Source organism: Mus musculus, chromosome 13 (genome assembly GCF_000001635.26).
Source record: "Mus musculus strain C57BL/6J chromosome 13, GRCm38.p6 C57BL/6J".
Classification (NCBI taxonomy): domain Eukaryota; kingdom Metazoa; phylum Chordata; class Mammalia; order Rodentia; family Muridae; genus Mus; species Mus musculus.
This window is the reverse complement of record NC_000079.6, coordinates 40,236,017-40,255,336: the sequence shown is the minus strand read 5'-3', so window position 1 is coordinate 40,255,336 and position 19,320 is coordinate 40,236,017. Positions and strand designations below refer to the sequence as shown.

Below are 19,320 nucleotides of genomic sequence, written 5' to 3'. Positions count from 1 at the left end.
CCTTACTAGAATGTGTGGTTTGGTTGGTGATTCTCTGAGACTTTGTTCCTATCTTTCCACATGGATTTGGTCAGGCAGAAGTCATAACAATCACCAGTGCTGCCCTGGCCTTTGCGACATTTAGTTGTACTTCATCTGGGTTGTGTTTGTGTTTGCAGTGATCACTTCTAGCAGAGTTGGAAGTACCTGCAACAGAAGCTTGCCTGGGGTAAACTCATTTGGATGTAACGAACTACTTGGAAATGCTTGAACAACACAGCATTAAGACTTGAATGTCCTAGGATCTGTGAGGTTGCCATGTATAGATTTAAATGGAACATTCTAATTTCTGTGGCTTCAGAGACACCTGCTCTGCTTTCCATGTCTATCCTTTCTATAGATGAATACTGTTACATCATGGCAGGCTTTGGTCCATGAATGTTGCTTCTATTTAGTCTCCTTATCAATCTCAAACAAGACACATGAGTCCCATATGTGTCATTCTAGTGTGTGTGTTGTGTGTGCATGTGTAAAATGTATGATGATTCAAAAATTTCATCAGGTGAGACAGATTTTTCTCAATAATGTCTTTTATAATTACAGTGAATGAGCTGAAATATCATTGACTTCAAAAGTCAAAAGCATAGCTTAGTTGGAGTGAGCAGGTGGCATTCTCTAATCAGGAATGTGGCAAGCCCATAATGGTGTCTAATTTATTCCTTTGTGCCACTTAGAGTTGAACATGCTGGGTCCATTAAGGGTATGTCTATTTTGAGCCTTCTCATGTCAGTGACCTGAATTAACAAGTACATCCAGAGCCTCCTAAGAGTCGAGTAGTGGGTTGAATTGTGTCCTCTAAGAGTATATTCAAATCCTGCCCTCCAGTAGCTGCACATGTGATCTAATGCAGAGCAGACATACAGGATTTGGGGTAGGTCCTTAACCAGTAGAACTGGTGACCTTTTAAGGGAGAGAGAAAGGATTTGAGACATAGACACACACAGAGGGGAAAAGCTCTGGAGTGGCATGTTTATCAGCAAAGGAAGGTGTGATGGTTTGAATAGGAATGACCCCCAAAGACTCACGTGTTTGAGTGTTTCATTCAAAAGAAGTGGCACTATTAGAAGGTGTGGCCTTGTTGAAGGAAGTACATCACTGGTTGAGGTCTCAGAAGCTCCAGCCCAGACTCAGTGCCACACATTTACAAGAAGACCTGCAGCCTGTGGATTCAGATGTAGAACTCTCAGTTCCTTCTCCAGTGTCTTCCTGTTCACAGCCATGCTTCCCACCATGATAATAATGGACTAAGTCTCTGAATCTGTAAGATGGTCCCAATTAAACACTTTTATGAGCCTTGCCATGGTCATGGAATCTTTTCAAAGCAATAGAAACCCAAACTAAGACAGAAGGCTATGAATGGCCATCAATTGCCAGAAGTTACAAGATGTGGGGAAATTTTTCTCCTATAGTCTTATGAAAGAAGCGATTGTAATCTCTTGGTTTTAAACTTCTGACTGCATAAACTGTGAGAAAATAAATTTCTTTTATTTAAACTAAAGATTTTGTAATAATTTGTGAGTACATATGTGTGCCTATCTTGTTATGTGTATGTTATGTATGTGTGTGTGTGTGTTATGTGTGTGTGTGTGTGATGTGTGTGTGGTGTGTGTATCTATAAACCTTGAGGCTTGAGGTCTATCCTTTATGTCTTCCTTCAACTACCCTCTACTTTTATTTTTTGAGAGACGGTCTGTTTCTGAACTCAAAGCTCATCAATTTGTCTAGCCAATGAAATCAAAGGATTGGCCTGCTACAGACATGCATAGCCATGTGTAGATTTTTTAAACAGATTCTAGAGATCTGGACACAGGTTCCTGAGCTTGCATGGCAGACTTTACATTTTACTGACTGAGCCAAGATCATCTTTAAAGGAAGCAATAAGATAACCCACGTTCTAGGCCAACAAATCCCATAAGGAAAGCTTTGCCTCTGCAGTGATTTATAACAGTGGCGTGTGTCTTTATGAGCTAGGATATAAAGCTTTACACTGGTCACCTAAGACCATTTGCATATTATATATTTACACCACAACTCATGCCAGAAGGAAAATTACAGTTATAAAGTAGAAATGAAATAATTTTATGGTTGGTGGGGGTCACCACAACATGAAGAACTGTACAAAGGTGTTTCAGCATTAGGAAGGTTGAGGACCACTGGTAAAGGGGTAGTGAGGTGAACAAGGATATTAAACATCGTTGTTGTGTATGACATTTGTTTTACATTATGTTTTTGTGAGATGCACATTGTGTTAGGTCAAAGGTTCACATCTCAATTTTATTTTTGTAGCCTGTAGTACCGATTCAGGTGAGTCAAAGTACTTAGGGCTCTCAAGATGGCAACCCTAATCCTTTAAGATATCATTTATACGTACAGACTGTGAGAGGTAAACTGAGGATCACAGTGCCCATGTGAGAGCTTGTTACAAGGCTTTTATACAAAGTGCTGGCCCATGGCAAGGATAGTAGGAACAAAAGGCAAGCTTGCATGGTTCCCACCTGCCTATAGTTAGAAGACATAAACACATTCATGAGAAACAGAATGCGTCATAGATGTGGCTCTTTCCTGAACTCTCTACCAATAAAACCCATGATCCTCTCCTAATCTATGTGCCTTAACTTTGGTACAAAAGAGTTAGGTGTGTTGGCACAGTCTGAGATCTCAGCACTTGGGAGAAGATCGAAGAGGGTCACAGGTTGTATAGTGTGTCTGAGGTTACCCTAGGTCACAGGAGACTCTTGTCTCAAAAACAACATAACTAACGTGTAAGTAGGTCTAAGGTGGTTGATTAAATAACTGGGAAGGAAATAATGTTGTTATAAAAACATGGCCAGAGTCATGTTGGCAAAGATGCCAACTTTACAGTCAGACTCTTGTAGAGACGTAACCAGGTCACTTACAGGGTGTTGGTTTGTGGGTGAGTCACTTGACTTTTGCTGGTCTCAGTAACTGCATCTGGAACTTAAGGACTTGATAGTTTGTATATGAGGAATGCCAGTTCAAAAGAACCTCACAGAGCAGGTTCTGATTAAATGGCAGGGGACACTACAGAGAAAAGTTTCTAGGGCCTGCCCTGAGGCCAATGCATACACTCTTCGCAGGTTCATTGTATCAGGACTTCTGGGATGTGGAAGGATGTATTATGTAGAGGAAGGAATCTGCGATTGGGTTACATCTTTGGTTCTGATGGTTTATATTGACTTGGACCTTTGGGTGAGATAGATCTAAATAATCAGCTCATCGTGCAGTCATTATGATTAGGAGTGTTAGATGTTCAAGTGTCTGGAATTAACATCTTCCATTTTTCATGAGCCGTTTTACACCTTTGTCAAAGGCAGGAAGTAGTCTTACCTTTTTATTTTTATGGTGAACTCATAATGGACAAGCATATGATGGAGCTCTGGAGTGGAATGAGTCCCAGCTGAAGTGAGGACTGTTGTGGGTGCCTTTTCTTGCATCTTTATCTGTAACTGCTGACCCTATTATGGCTGGTATGGTTTACTCTTTTCTCTCATCACAGAAGGCTGTGATGGGAGATGTAGGGCAGCTGTGAAAAAAGGTATGGGAATCTTTATTAATGTTGCCAAGGATAGGGGGCTGGATACTGTCTGATACAGAGATCCCTATTCCAAAGCTCATTAGAACTATAGAACCAGACTGTTGAACATCACAGAAAGAGAAGCAAGGTGAAAGATCAATTGCATATCCAGAAAGCATTATCTAAGCAAACTCTGGTCTGTAGGACCCCCTAAAACATTTCCAGTCAGATGTCGATGGGGAAGAGTTTGCCTTCTCACTTTGAAGAAGCATCACGTGTGTGTGTGTGTGTGTGTGTGTGTGTGTGTGTGTGTGTGTATGCGCATATTGCATGGCATGTGTGTATGGTGTATGTACTCTGTAGCCCTGTATTCTGTGGTAATACCTATCTTTGTTGCTGAGATGTGTTTCTTGTGTACAGCAGAATGATAGATTCTGTTAGCACATCCATTCTATTAGCCTCTGTCTTTTTATTGGGGACTTGATTTCAGTGATGTTGAGAGATAAGTGATGTTGAGAGATATTAATAAGCAATGGTTATTAATTTGTTATTTTGACATTGGTGGTGGTAGTGTGTGTATGTGTTTCTGCACTGTGTGAAATTATTTCTTGTGTTTTCTTAAGTATAGCTAGCTTCATTGGATTTGTGTTTTCCTTCTATTATCCTCTGTAGGGCTGTGATAATGGAAAGAAATTGTTTAAATTTGGTTTTGTCATAAATATCTTGGTTACTCCATCTATGGTGATTGAGAATTTTGCTTGGTATACTAGTCTGAGCTGACATCTTGGTCTCTTAGGGTCTACAAGATATCTTCCCAGGCTCTTCTGAATTTCAGAGTCTCTGTTGAGAAGTCAGGTATAATTTTATTGATTGCCTTCACCTACTTGATTGTATTTTCCTGTATTTCTTTATATTTATTTGTTTCTTCTTTTAATGCTTCTACTGTTTGAATGAATGTATTTTCCTAAATTTCTTTAAGGAATTTACTCATTTGCTCTGTAAAGACCTCTATCATGTTTATAAGATTGGATTTAAGATCATCTTCTTGTGTTTCAGTTTCCTTCAGATATCCAGGATTTTCTGTAGCAGGATAGTTGGGCTTCAGTGGTGCCATATTGCCCGGCTCTTGTTGATTTTGATCTTATGCTGTATTTTAGGCATCTTGTTTTTCCTGGTGTTGGCAGCAGGACTTCTTGGGAATGGAGGGGGAGTTGTGGGCCAGAAATTGAAGGCTAGGAGACCTGACTCAGCTGGCTCTGCCTCTGGTGGACCTCATTGGCAAGGGATTGGTGGGGGAATGTTCCAAACTGGTTGTTCTTGGTGCTCTTATGGGCTTTTCTCCTAGCTGTGCTCCAGGTAAACCAGACTGGGAGGGAATTGGTGCAGCAGCTTTACAAGCTGGGTATTCTTAGGGCCCCACAGGCTTCCATAGATAAACAGACGGGTAATATTTCTGTATTAATTTTCTCCAATGCAATTGAGGTGTCATTATGTGGAGGGTTATGATGTGGTCTGATACTTCATGGGTGTTATTTAAGCTGGCATAAAATAAAACCCTTTAATAAGGCAACAGTGTACACTAATCATGCATCCACTGACACAATTCTAAGCAATGTGTGTAATTCTACCACGGGACTATCTGAATGGGGAATCTTATGGTCTCCATCTTGTAGACCAGCAATCAAAGGCATGGACAGGTTGAGTAACTTGAGAATGGTTTTAGAGCTAATATGTTGTTGGGCCAGGATGTAAACCTAGGTAATTTTACCCACCCCAATATATTGCTAATATTATATGCTATGTGCTAATAATAGTATATAGCACTGTAATAATAGCTTCACAGAGAGTCTCTTCTTTCTTTCATCTAGCACTTCTTATTTTAAAGGAATTGATATGAAAGGCTAAAGGAGTGTTATTGCTACCCTTTTCATTGTTCTACAGTGGACTATAGACCAAGACTATCTATGAGGCAAGTTATCACAGCAATTCAGATTATATTTGATGATATGTACTTGGGTTCTCCAGAGAAATACAACAGGTCACACAGACACATGAATATAAATGCACACACACACACACACACATGCACATAAACACACATGAAGACCTATAGTGACAACTGGCTCACAAAGTCATGGACGCAGAGGTATCTGCAGGTTGCATCAGTGGGGCTGATGCTATCAATCCCAATTCTTGTTCACAGGCTTGAGAACCATAGGGGTTGGGAGGGGCAGTAGTATGCATCCTGAGGTTCAAAGTGCAAGCAGGAGTTCTCATGGCTGACAGCACTGTGAATGTCTCAGCTCTAATAGAGAGTGGAATTTGTCTCTCTTCCTTTAATAGAGAGTGAAACTGGTCTCTCGTCCTTTATACTGTGCGTACACCCTCAGTAGATTAGGCAATATCAGCCTATCCTAGTTAGCTCAGACTCTTCCTGCTTGGCTCCAACTCAGATGTGAAGCTTTTCTGCAAATACCATCACAGACCTTCCTAGACAATTCTTCCTCCTGCCTGGGCATCCCATAACTCAGTCACTCTGCCAAGTAAAACTAGCTACCACAGGCCAAGGAAAACCAAACCTAAGACATGCTTATAAAAGGTCAAAGATCCAGTGGCATTTCTAGCAGCTAAGCTGTGAAAAAAAAATGGTCAAGAGAAAAATTATTATTTCTTAAAATGTTTAAAAATCATACTATTTTGAATTGATCCTAGTTTTGTACATTTATGGAGAAGAATGTGATGTTTCCCCATATATGTGTACGATGTGTGTGATTAAATCAAATGAATCACCTGGATTTTCTCATGCTTACTAATTTTTATGATGATGCATTTGGAATTTATTCTTAGGATATCCAATGATTAATTATAATCATTGGATTATTATTATTATTAATTATAGTTGCTTTGTCGTATGATCTATTGTGTTACCCTAACCCTCTGCTCCTCGGGATGGTCCTTGGGGGTAGAGGGTAAGAAGGTGTAAAATCAACAACGCAGACTCTGGGAGCCAGGTGAGAAGTGGAAGCAGACTTATTTATTGGAATAGTGGGGAGTGCTTTTCTATCCTCTGCCCATGTCCCCTCAGTTACTGTAACCTTCTTCATGCCGTCACAAGTAGATTTTCCCATTCTTAGGCTGAGTAGCTTTTTAATTTGTATATATTGTGGCACATTCTTTATCCATTTGACCACAGAGGGACATGTTGGCTACTTTCATGTTTTGGTTATTGGGAATGGGACTATAATGAATAGGAGAGTCCAGATATGCCGATGTGACAGTGGCCTTTTACCACTTCTGAATGGACACAGGTAGAACACTGGGTCATACAGAAGTTTCATTTTCAGTTCTCTCTCTCTCTCTCTCTCTCTCTCTCTCTCTCTCTCTCTCTCTCTCTCTCTCTCTCTCTCTCTCTCCTTCTCCCTCTTCTAGTACATGTTCATCTTTGGTGTAGCTATATCCTTTTCAGCATTTGTGGCTTTTCATTCTTTTAAATAGAAGCCTCCCAGAAGGGAGACAGCTTGTCCTGGGTTAATTTGCACTGTCCATGTGATTAGTGATACTGAGTGTTTCTATATGTATTTGTGTCCATGTATGTGTATGTGTTTGTGTATGTGTCCATGTATGTGTATGTGTATGTGTATGTGTATGTGTATGTGTATGTGTATGTGTCCGTGTATACGTATACATACAAAGTCTTCCTTTGATAAATGTATCTTGAGATTCCTTTCTTATTTTTAGACTGAATCGCTTGCTTTCACAATGTTAAGGTATTTGGTGATTTTTGGACATTTCAAATATTAACCCTTTGTCAAGTGCGTGGTTTACAAATGGTTTCTCTGATTCTGTAAGTTGTGTCTTCCATTCATTATTTTGTTTTTATGCAGAGGTTTTTAAAGTTGGGTACAATTTTTTCCATCAGCTTTGCCTTTGGTGTTTATACTTTCAAAGTCACATGGAGAAAAATCAGTGGTGAGACCAGTGAAACAGAGTTTTTCCTTAAGATGTTTTCTTCTAGGATTAATTTTTTATCAATTAATTTAATTGTATTAATTTTATTAATTAAGTTAACTTACTTTGCATCCAGCTTCTCCTCCCTCCTCTGTTCCCAGTCCTTTCCTTTTATCTCCCCGCTCCATACACTCCCTTTTTCATAAGAAAGGGAGAGGCCCCCCAGGAATATCAATCAGACTTGGCCTGTCCAGTTGCTGTAAGACTAGGCGCATTCCCTATTGAGGCTAAGATCAGCAACACAAGTGATAGCTCATGCTGGTGAGGATGTTTAGCAAGGGGAAGACTCCTCCATTGCTGGTGGGAGAGCCACTTTACATATCCATTTGGTGGTTTCTCAGAAAATTGGCAGTATACCTATCTTAAGTACCACTTTTGGATATATACCCAAAAGATGCCCCACAATGCCACAGGGGCGTGTGTTCCACTATGTTCTCGGTGGCCTTATTTATTAGCCAGAAATTGGAAACAACATAGATGTCCCTCAACCGAAGAACGGATAAAGAAAATGTGGTATATTTACAGCATGGACTACTCAGCTATTAAAAACAAAGACAGCATGAAAATTTTAGGCAAGTGGTTGGAACTAGAAAAGATCATCCTTAGTGAGGTAATGCAGACCCAGAAAGACAAACATGGTATGTACTCACTCATAAGTAGATATTAGACAAAAAGCACAGAGTAACCATGCTATAATCCACACACCCAAAGAAGCTAAGTAACAAGAGGGATCCAGCGGGGACACTTGAATCTTCTGAAATTTTTAGTTTCATTTCTTTCACTAAGTCTTGATTCATTTGGGGCTAATTTTCAGATATAGTATTAGGTAAGGATAGAATTTTGTGAGTTTTATATACAGTTATCCCATTTTCCAAGGCACTGATTAAGAAATAGCCTTCTTCTCTGTGTTGCCTGGTACCTTTCCCATATTGTATGCAGGGTTACTTCTTGGATTCATAGCCCATTCCCTTGGCCAGTGTATTTGTTTTTTCAGATCATGTCAGGATTATGATCCTTTTATAATAGGTCTTGAAATCAGAATCACGGTGTATATAGTGCTTCTTTGTTCTCAAAGTTATTTTGGTCATTTAAAATTCTCTACAGTAGACAGCCATATCAGGCTTCCATCAGCAAGCACTTCCCGGTATCCACAAAAGCTTCCAGGTTTGGTGGCTGTATATGGGATGGATCCCCAGGTAGGGCAGTCTCTGGATGGCCTTTCCTTCAGTCTCTGCTCCACACATTATCTCCATATTTCCTCCTGTGAGTATTTTGTTCACCATTCTAAAAAGCACTGAAGCATCCACATTTTGGTCTTCCTTCTTAGGCTTCATATGGTCTGTGAATTGAATCTTGAGTATTCTGAACTTTTGGGCTAATATCCACTTATCAGTGAGTACATACTGTGTGTGTTCTTTTGTGACAGAGTTACCTCACTCAGGGTGATATTTTCAAGTTCCATCCATTTGCCTGGGAATTTTGTGAAGTCATTGTTTTTAATAGCTGAGTAGTACTCCATTGTGTAAATGTACCACATTTTTTGTATCCATTCCTCTGTTGAAGGACATCTGGGTTGTTTCCAGCTTCTGATTATTATAAATATGGCTGCAATGAACATAGTGGAACATGTGCCCTTATTACATGTTGGAGCATCTTCTGGGTGCCCAGGAGTGGTATAGCTGGGTCCTCAGGTAGTACTATGTTCAATTTTCTGAGGAACCGCCAGACTGACTTCCAGAGTGGTTGTACCAGCTTACAATCCCACCAGCAATGGAGGAACATTCCTCTTTTTCCACATCCTCACTAGCATCTGAGTTTTTCATCTTAGCTTTCCTGACTGGAATGAGGCTGTCTCTTGAGAGGCTCTGTCAGAGTCTGACAAAGACAGAGGCGGAAGCTTGCAACCAACCATTAGACTGAGCTTGGGAGGGGGGTCCCCAATGGAGGAGTTGGAGAAGGGACTGAAGGAGTCAAGGTGGTTTGCAGCCCCATGGAGGGAGCAACAGTGTCAACAAGCTAGATGCCCATCCCCCAGAGCTCCCAGGGACTTGATCACCAGTCAAATGGAGCAACCCATTGTGCTGATCACATATGTGGCAGAGGATGGCCTTGTGGGACATCAGCGGAAGGAGAGACCCTTGGGCCTGAGGGTGTTTGATGTCCCAGTGTAGGGGAATGCCAGTGCAGGAGGACCAGAGTGGGTGGGTGGGTGGGGGAACACCCTCATAGAGGCAGGGGGAGGGGGTGGGATAGGGATTTCCAAAGGAGAGACCTGGAAAGGGGAAAGTATTTGAAATGTAAATAAAGAAATACTGTTTTATAATTTTCTTCCCTTACAATGCCTTTAGTTTAGTTACCAGTGACTACCTCCTAAAATGAAATTGAGATTTTTTTCCCCTTCTCTTCAGAATTTTTGAAGGGGTTTGAGGAGTGGGCAGGGTTACATTCTAATCTTACCAGTGTCCCCGACATTTTCTGTGGGATGACAGGAATGAGAGCCTTTGTCAAGGGACTGGGATGATGGGAACCCTAAGGATTCTCTCCAACCTTTGTTTCCCACTGTAGAAACCATGGATCCAGGGCAATTCTCTGCCAGACTAGGGAGGACAGACAGCATCACGAGCACTGCCCTTGATCCATCCTTAATCATACATGTTCTCACACTGTGGTCTGTGTGAGAACCTCGCCGCCAATTCCAGGAATATTCATATTGTCGCTTTTGCCTATGGGTCACTGCTAGCTGGATTTCTGTGAGGTGAAGGTGGGGTGCACAGCTGGAGAATCTTCATTCCTCTGTCACGTTCACACAACTCCTTTATTTATTAAGGAAAACACTGATTTAACAAACTGAAATATCCCTACTTTACTTACCTTACACACATTCTCCTATTGTAGAAAAACAAAACCCTCTACTAGTCTCCAAATAGATACCACATTAAAATAAAACGAAACAAACCCCACATTCCCTGTCCTCATGCCTGACCCTTTTCTGCTGGAAATCCAATCTTAGGTGATTCTTTTCTGAAATCTTATCTTAGTTCCTCTGTCAAACCTCCTTTTCCATGCTTGTTTTCCTTGACGTTAAAACTTCAATCTGTTTCTGTGACTGTGTCTAGTTTCTCCAACAACAACCAAGAATTAAAGAGCTAATTCTTGGATATGTACTGAGCACACACCATACTGAAAAAACAAAAACAAAAAACATTAAGTTATCAAGGTCATGAATCCAGTTAGAATTTTCTTTGTCAAGTTTAAATATAGTCTCCCACCGGGCTTTTTTGTTGTTGTTGTTGTTGTTGTTATCAGAACTGCTTTTCTTAAGCATCAACTTGGGCTCTAGTAACAAAAATCCCATTGCTTAGAGGGCTCCAAATCCAGTTCCGGAGGCTGGAGATCAGGGTGCCAGTGTGGCTGGTTTCTGTGAGGGTCTCTTCCTGGTGATGGGTAGAGAGACAGAGACCCAGCCCACTGGTTTCTATTCCCATAAAGCCATTAATTCTATCCAAAGGATTCAGTCTCATGGCTTCATCCAAACCTTATAATCTGGCACAAGCGCCACCTTCAAGAAATGAATTACGAGAGCGCCAGGTCAGTCTGTAACATTCTTTGCTAAAAATACTAGATTTTCATGCAACTTTTCTACATAGATCTTAGGTCATGAAAAATTCATTTACCTTGAGTACTGGCAGAAGTGTACTTATTTTACAAGTGTTTTAGCTCAAGTGCTTCTTGTGGCTGAGTGCTTCGTTTATTTTAGGCTAAAGCTTTGGACAGGACAGAGGCCTGGGGCTGAGGCGCTGCTAAGAGGTGGGGGCATGGCCAGGCCCTGAGAGCTTGTCCTCTTTGCTATCAGAGGCAACAAAGTGCTTCTCTGTCTTCCTGGGAGAAGATTTTTGACACGCACTTTTGAGGAAAAACAAAGTAAAATAAAACTCCTCATTTTACTGCTAAATATTTATAAACCCCTCTCCAGTCATCTGAAGCCTCATTTGTTTCATGCCGATTCTGTGCCATTGATCAATTTGGAAGAAGTGAAGTCTTTCCAAACACTTACAGGACGTGATCCTCCGTGGCTACTTAGATGGCCCACTTTGAGTGTGTAATGTGTCAGACATTCTCCAATGGTGTAACAGACAGGCATTTGAAATGGGATCAAGAATAAACTCAGACCCAATGTTGTAAAGTTCCCGCAGCATTGATGATTTGTCTTTCAGTTTCACTAAGTACAAATTCCGATTCCCTCCGTCCCAGAGCACAATGAGGTGGAATTTACATGGATGCACATATGCAAGAGCAGGTAAGGAAACATGTGAACTACCAAACAAAAAAGGAGGTTCTGCCAACATTATCTTAATGTCCATATTTTGACTGTGTGACCAATTCACTGGGAGTGCTGCCATGTGAATTTCATTCACAGTATATGACTTCAAGGGAAATTCCCAGGACACAGGACATTGAGGTTATGTGCAAAGGAGTCTCTTTCACCAGGAAAAGCCTTCCAGAAAGTCTTGTTTTCCGAATGTTTATATAACATTAATTAATATTAACAAGAATTATTTCAGAATACAGAGAGAGACAGCTTTCTTCACATCTACCTCCTGGATGGTTGTGACTTTACCTTTCCTCTTGAGTGAGTTATAGCGGAGCACGGTGCTCATTAGCGGCACAATAAAAATGTGCCGTTAGTAAATAAAAATAACTCTTTGTAGTCCCATCGTGATTTTGATCAGTAGAGCTCAGAGCTTTCACGGCTCATTAATTTTTGAAATACCTCGGCAAAATATAAAGGTGTCAAGAATGACTACTCTCATTTTGTGAACAGAGAAACTGAGGTATTTTCAAGAAACTACGCCAAGGTCACTCAGGGTTTGGCAGAATCGGGGTTATGACACATTAACCAGATAATTAGAGCAAAGATAAGCTGTGCTCAGCAGAAACCAATAGCGTCTGTGATACTGGCGAGGAGCTGTGAGCAGTATCACTCGGAAATAAATGATCTTCATTTAGCTCGTATTCTGAATTATTTGTTCTATTTCATGTTGGAGAGCTGTCTTCAACATCCCGTGAAGACTTTAAAAATGGGGGAGGTGATCCTGCCTCTAAAGTGCTTGCCCTATAAAACATGAGGAACTGAGCATGGATTCTCGGATGTACTACAAAACAACCAACCAACCAAACAAATAAACATAAGGATGGGCCCAGCAGTGTGCATGTACAACTGCAGTTCTGGGGAGGGAGAGATAGGCAGACCTCTGGCAATTATTGATCAGGCAGTCTACCTACATCAGTGACCACCATGATCACTGAGAGAACTTGTCTCAAAAACTACAGTGGAGAGCAATGGAGGAAGAAAACATTGAAATGAACTTGGGGCATCCACCTGCATGAGTGCACACATCCTCATGGGGACACAAGTATACATCACACACACACATACACACACAAACACACACACAGAACACACCCCCAAATTATAAAAAGATAAGTAAATAATTGTATATATTATATAATTATTTATAGTTATACATATTTATAATATATAAAATATATATAATAAATTATATAATATGTACAATATATAAATATATGATGTAATAATGTATAAGCATATATTACTATAGAGCATATAAGTATATTATATATATAATTTGTTTAGTCATCTAGATGTAAGCACTCCACTATCGACAAATTCTGAAGGATAGCATGATTCAGACATATTCTACTCCAGTTATCATATGAATGGAGGTTAAGAACATAAACTCTTAATTTTTTTCCAAAGGCCAACTTATTTTCAATTAAGTGATCTATAGGACATAATTAACTGTGGATTGTTGTTTTGGAGTAATTAAATATGAGGACTAAGCATGCTTTCACGCAAAGACATGATGAATGTTCGAGGTGATGGAAATCTTATGGACCCGAGGTGACCATGACACAGTGTAAGTAACTGCAGATTCAGATCAGCATACTCCACCAATAATATGTTGGCTCAAAACTTTGAAGGAGACAGCAGATCACATCTGTCTGCCAAATGAGTCCCCAAGGAAGCAACTCATGAATTATTAGCATAAAGTTTTTTCTTCACATAATTATTCTACATGACTTTTCTGTGTTATGGGCACTTAGAATTTCAAAGGCTATGCCTTGGGGGCTCCTGTAAAGGGGAATGGTCTATAAGACCAGAGATTACCTAGTTTGTGTGAATAGGCAAGGGTGCATACACACACACACACACACACATCTCAAACACACAGCCCTAGTATACATGCATACATATCACACACACACACGCAATCTATACATACACAGAGATACATACCCCACACAATACACTCCACACAGAAAACACACATATACCACACTCTCATACCACACACATACATCACACACATACATATACCCCACACACCTACAGACACACAAACAAGGAAATTCGAATTTTCTATCTGTGTCTCCACTTCCCAGTTCTTAATGTGTAACCGTTTTCTTTGCTGCAGCCTTCAAGACTGCCTCCCTGTTATTTGGCTGGCTGTTTACCTCCGTGATGTCTATTTTGTTTCCTAGTACTTCATGCTTCTCATATCATTATCTCTGGGACTCCTCACATGAAATCCAACAGTGCTGCTCTTTTCAAATATGGCCCATCAGCCTCTCTTGGGACACCTGAGGTGCTAATTAAAGTGTATACTCCTGAGTACAGAAACAGACAACATCTCATAATCACTGCGATGAGAACTTAAAGTGTATAATTTAATGCAAACCCTTTAAGAACTTCATGTACACATTAAACTCAAGACCTTTTCCTGTCTCATAATCATAGCTTACACTCTGCAGCCCTTACTGAGACCTGGATATTAAGTACTTCAGGCATAATAACTTCTCCAGTGTTCACAGAAACCTTTGACATGTTACAGCGTTATCATGTAAAAATCTCACCATGGACATATATCATAATCGGCCATTTCCTGGTGCATTCAGACAATGGAACATTCCTTAGCACTACAAAGAACTGAGGTTCTCAAAGCCACCTGACCCCACGAAGACCCCAGAATGCTTCTTAATAAGTAAGAAATAGATATCAATCAGGAAAAGCTATGTTGTTGTGATTCCAATTGTTTGGCCTTCTGGAAAACAGTCTCTATGGAGGTGGTGGAAAGATCAACGGCTGTCAGTGTTTGAGGTTAGGGAGTGGGGAACAAGGGAGCAGAGAGAACTGTTTAAGACTATGAAAGTACACTGTATGGCCTTCTATTGTCAGATACATTGGTCCAAACCTGAAGACTATATATAACCCAGAGCAAACTTGACGTAAGCAGTGGCCTTGGCATGATGCCTACTTGCCTGTGTGAGGTCATCACTTCTTTCTAATGTGTGACACTGCTTGCAGGTGTTGACAGCGGAGGAGGCTGGGTGTGAGGCCCCCGGGACAGGGCCAGTGTGGCCTATGTGGGGATGCTTTTTATGGATCTTTATTTTTTGCGCAGTCTCTCTGTCAACCTGAAGTTGCAATAAAATAGGTCACCACGGAGCGAGGTGTGGTGACTAATCTCAACACCTGGGAGGTCGAGAAGGGAAGCCAACAGTTCACGGACAGGTTTGGCTGCACATTGAGTTCAAGGCCAGCCTGAACTATGTATGACCCCATCTGAATACAAAGCCCCTCTGAAGTGAAAACAAACCAAACAAAAACAAAACCCAAACAGTAAGTTTGTTTAAAAAAAAAAAAGTCAGTGCCAATTTTTATAGAGTGATAATGATTTTTGTATGAATGAAAAAAAATGTCTTTTTGAGAGATAAACACTGAGCTAATTAAGAGTGAAATATCAAATGTCTGTGGGTTAAGCTTTTTTAGCCTTGCATTTATATGTATGTATTGTAAACTACAAATATAAATGTATATAAATATTTATATAGCAATAGCTAGCCATTATTAAATTCAGACAATAGCTAGAGAGTAATCTCATTATGTAATTTTTTTTACTACTTTTATATATTATCACACATTTGTTCTTTTTGTTGGTGTTGCTGAGCTGGTGAGACTCTTGCCACTTCATCTTGCCTCAGGCTCCCTGATGCTGAGACCCCAGTCCTGCACTATCATCGTCTCTCACCTTAGACCACTCACGCTGGGGCTTCCCACCCTGCGGAATAAACTGGTGTGAAGTGAGACAGTCCAGGGTGGGGGAGGGGAAGTGGGGCTGGACACCCACATTTTTAAAAGAAGCACCAACATGCATCAAGAGCTGAAAATCACTCTTGTAGCTGCTCCATCCCCAGCATATGTATATGCATGTGTACGTGTATGTGTATGTGTATATGTATATGGTGGCCCAGGAGATGGCTCAGTGTAAAGGAGCCTCTGAGCCCGATAACTTGAGACTGATTTCTAGAACCTATATAGCAGGAGAGAACCCATCCCTTCAGATTGTTTTTTGGCCTCCATACACTTACAATGGTATTTGTATCTCCCCCTCCAGGCTTCCCCCATGTAGAGATAAAATAATGAACGAATTTTATTGCTGCCTATAAATGCAGGAATATAACTATTAGCCATTTTCTAAATATAGAGAAAGCGGTTTCATAGTGGTGTTGTCTTCCAGAGCCCAGAGACTCCTAGCCACTCCCTACTATCCCCAACTTGGCTGGTGTAACTGCTTGCTAGCTAGCTATAGCAGAGATCAAGTATACAAAATTTGAGTTTTGGTGTATTGAGCATGAAGCCTGTGTCCAGCATCTGGGTAGCATTTTTCAAGTTTCTTCTCACTTTTATAAACACACACAAGGTAGGCATGATGTGGCTATGTTTCAGATGAAGGAATGGAAGCTGAGATGTTCTCTTATTTTTCTCTTCATCAAGAATTCCTAGGTATCCCTTCCACCTCACCTCCTCTGTCCCTGTGCCCATCCTTGACCTGCGTGCACGCTGCCGGCTCATCTCTAGGAGGTCACACATGGATGCTCGGCTTCCGTTCTCCGTGGCTTCTTTCGCTGCTCATCACTCTCCAACAGCACTGTTAAAACTCAAGTCTCATAATTGAGCGAATAGACTAAAAAAAAAAAAAAGAATTTAAACAACACACCACTCAAATTATTTTTTAAAAAGCAATTTTCTACTGTAGATTTAGAAGCCGACAGATCTATTTTAGCCCGCATAATTTCTGATTAACTAATTTAATCTCTCAGAAATTACATAAGCAAACCTGGAACAAGCCACCATCAATTTCTTGCCTTTGGATGTAACATAATATTTTCAAAAAATGAACCAAATAGAGTAACTAGCCCCCAGGCAGAGCAAATGACACTAGTAGCAATCTCCTAAAACACCCTTTTTCTTTCTTTCTTTCTTTCTTTTTTTTTTGGTGGGAAGACTATACAGGAAAATGAAGCTGTGGTGAACCATGAGTTAAAGCCTCGTTTGTGCCTTGTTAAGCAAAGCCTTGGTAAGCTAAGGCCTAACCCAATGCCTTATAGGAGGGGCTAAGACAGGAGGGAAAAGCAGCAGCAATCCTATGTCTGTTGAACCAAAGCTCAGCTACTCCACCAAAAGCTCAGCTACTCCACCAAAGCTCAGGTACTCCTACGGTGGTGCTGTGGAGGGAGATTGGACTTTGAAGTTCTGTAGTGAGTCCACCTCTGGTTTCTTTGAATTCTATTTCTTTACATTTTTATTTATTTATTTATTTACTTTTTTGAGCAGAATAAAGTTACAAACAACTCTCCCAGCTGTAGTGGTTAGGGTAGAGATCTTCATATTTTGACCAGGAGGCATAGTGATCCATGGGCTGAAGACTCCACGTGCAATGGGTGAGAAAGCTGAGTTTAGGGTCCAAAAGCTGTGACCAGTTCCGTATTAAATGGGGACACTCACAAGCAAACTGGACTTTGGTCAGAGCATTGTCACAGAAGGTCACAGAAGTTTCTGTTCCATTCAGAAGTCTAGTGGCCCTTTTCTACTATATTTTAGTAGAAATCTTTTAGTTTTAAAAGATTTCAGGTAACCCTCCAGTTCATGACACAGCCAGTGGGATTGGTGACAATTTTCTTCTTTGAGTTAATTATATGTTTTGCAGGTACTACTAAACTTTTAAAGCATTGTAACACCTGAAACGCCCTGACTGGGCAGGGTGTGTAGGCTTTGATTGGTTTGAAAGGACAGCAAGAATCTACATTTCAAATAAATTGTCCTTCTAAGATGGTTTGGATGCAAATGGCCCCCAGCTGGTGCTTTGAGGAGCTGTTTAATTCCTGAGAAGGAGCTTCAACTTTGTCTCTTTCAGAGTCAACAGAAAGCAGACTACTGGGTTATAAAAGCCTCCACCAAACTCCTGTTTGAAGTTTAATCTGCTCTGTCATATATTGAATATTGGGATACTTCTTCTAACCATGGTGTCTGTGGGTGGAACCTTAGGGAAGGAATTCAGGTTAAAGGGGGCTGTGAGGGTGTGGACTTGGTTCAAAGGGACCCAGCTTTATTTGTGTGTGTGTGTGTGTGATCACACACATGTGGGTGCTCACACAAGTGCTTGGTATGTGGAGGGTAGCATTGATAGCAGGAAACTTTGCCTTGGTGTCTGACACAGGGTATCTCATTAAACCCAGAGGGCAACACTTTGGATTACCTAGCTAGCAAGACTTGGGACTCCTCCTGATATTCTCTACCTGCCCGTGTTGAGATTGCAGAAGTGAGCTGCCATGCCTGGTGTTCTGATGTGAGTGTTGGGATCTGAAGCTAGGTCCTTATGCTTGCATAGCAAGCACTTGAAGCAGTCACAGAACTGTGGGTTTGTAGGAAGAGCAGAGGTGTAAGATAGGAGACATTCTGTCTTTCTGAATGATGCCCTGTGCTGCAGGGACCCTTTGTCAGCACCACGAAGAAGCAGCTTACCAGATGCAGCTACCTAATCTTAAATTTCCCAAACTTCGGAATCACAAACCAGATACACATTTGCTCTTTATAAATCATTTGATCTGAGGGATTCGGTTACAGTGACGGTAAACAGATACAGCACAGACCCTTGCACTGAGAATACTTCTCTGTTTCAATGATTCTCTCTCTAGGAAAGTACCTTGCTGCCAATACATGTGGCACAGCCATCTTACATAAGATGAGGTGTTGTTAGTCTGAACAGCTGTGTGTATGAAATGGTTTTGGAAGAGGTAGGTGGTGCCTAACAGATGGCCTTGTGGGAAGCCCGTCTGACTTACACCGTGGTTAGGAATCACAGGGAAGAGGCTGGCCTTTCCAACTAGCTTGTTGCCTCTGGGATAAAAAGGGAGAGGAAGGGGAAAGTCTGGGAAGCTCTCTGGAGGAGTGACTTTACAATAAGCTGAGTGCATGCTTGCTTAGTATGCATGAGGCCGTAGGACACATCCTAGTTGCTGGATTTCATTACTTGCCCTGTCCTTATTTCAGGATCAATTTTCTCATGTCCCTTTTAATACCAAGGTAGAAATATATATCACAACTTTACCTCCTCTCATCTCCAGTGCAGATGCCAAAAGCTGTCAATTCTAATTACTTCCATGCTACATGTTACTAACTCAAGACATATTTTGTCTTAATTATCAATTAGGTCAATATATTTTCATTTTTCCTCTTTGGACCGCAGGTTAAGTCCTATATATTTGGGACTTGCCAATGTTTTTCCTCTGAGAAAGAAAGAAAGAGAGAGAGAGAGAGAGAGAGAGAGAGAGAGAGAGAGAGAGAGACTCTTTAACTACGTGTATTTTTTTAGTTT

At 40.9% G+C, this 19,320-nt stretch overlaps 1 protein-coding gene across 1 annotated transcript in view; it reads left to right on the top strand.

The window, feature by feature from the left end:
* Ofcc1 (orofacial cleft 1 candidate 1) overlaps positions 1 to 19,320 on the top strand; it is a 286,130-nt gene that overhangs the window by 32,675 nt on the left and 234,135 nt on the right. The gene's annotated exons all lie outside the window — the stretch shown is intronic.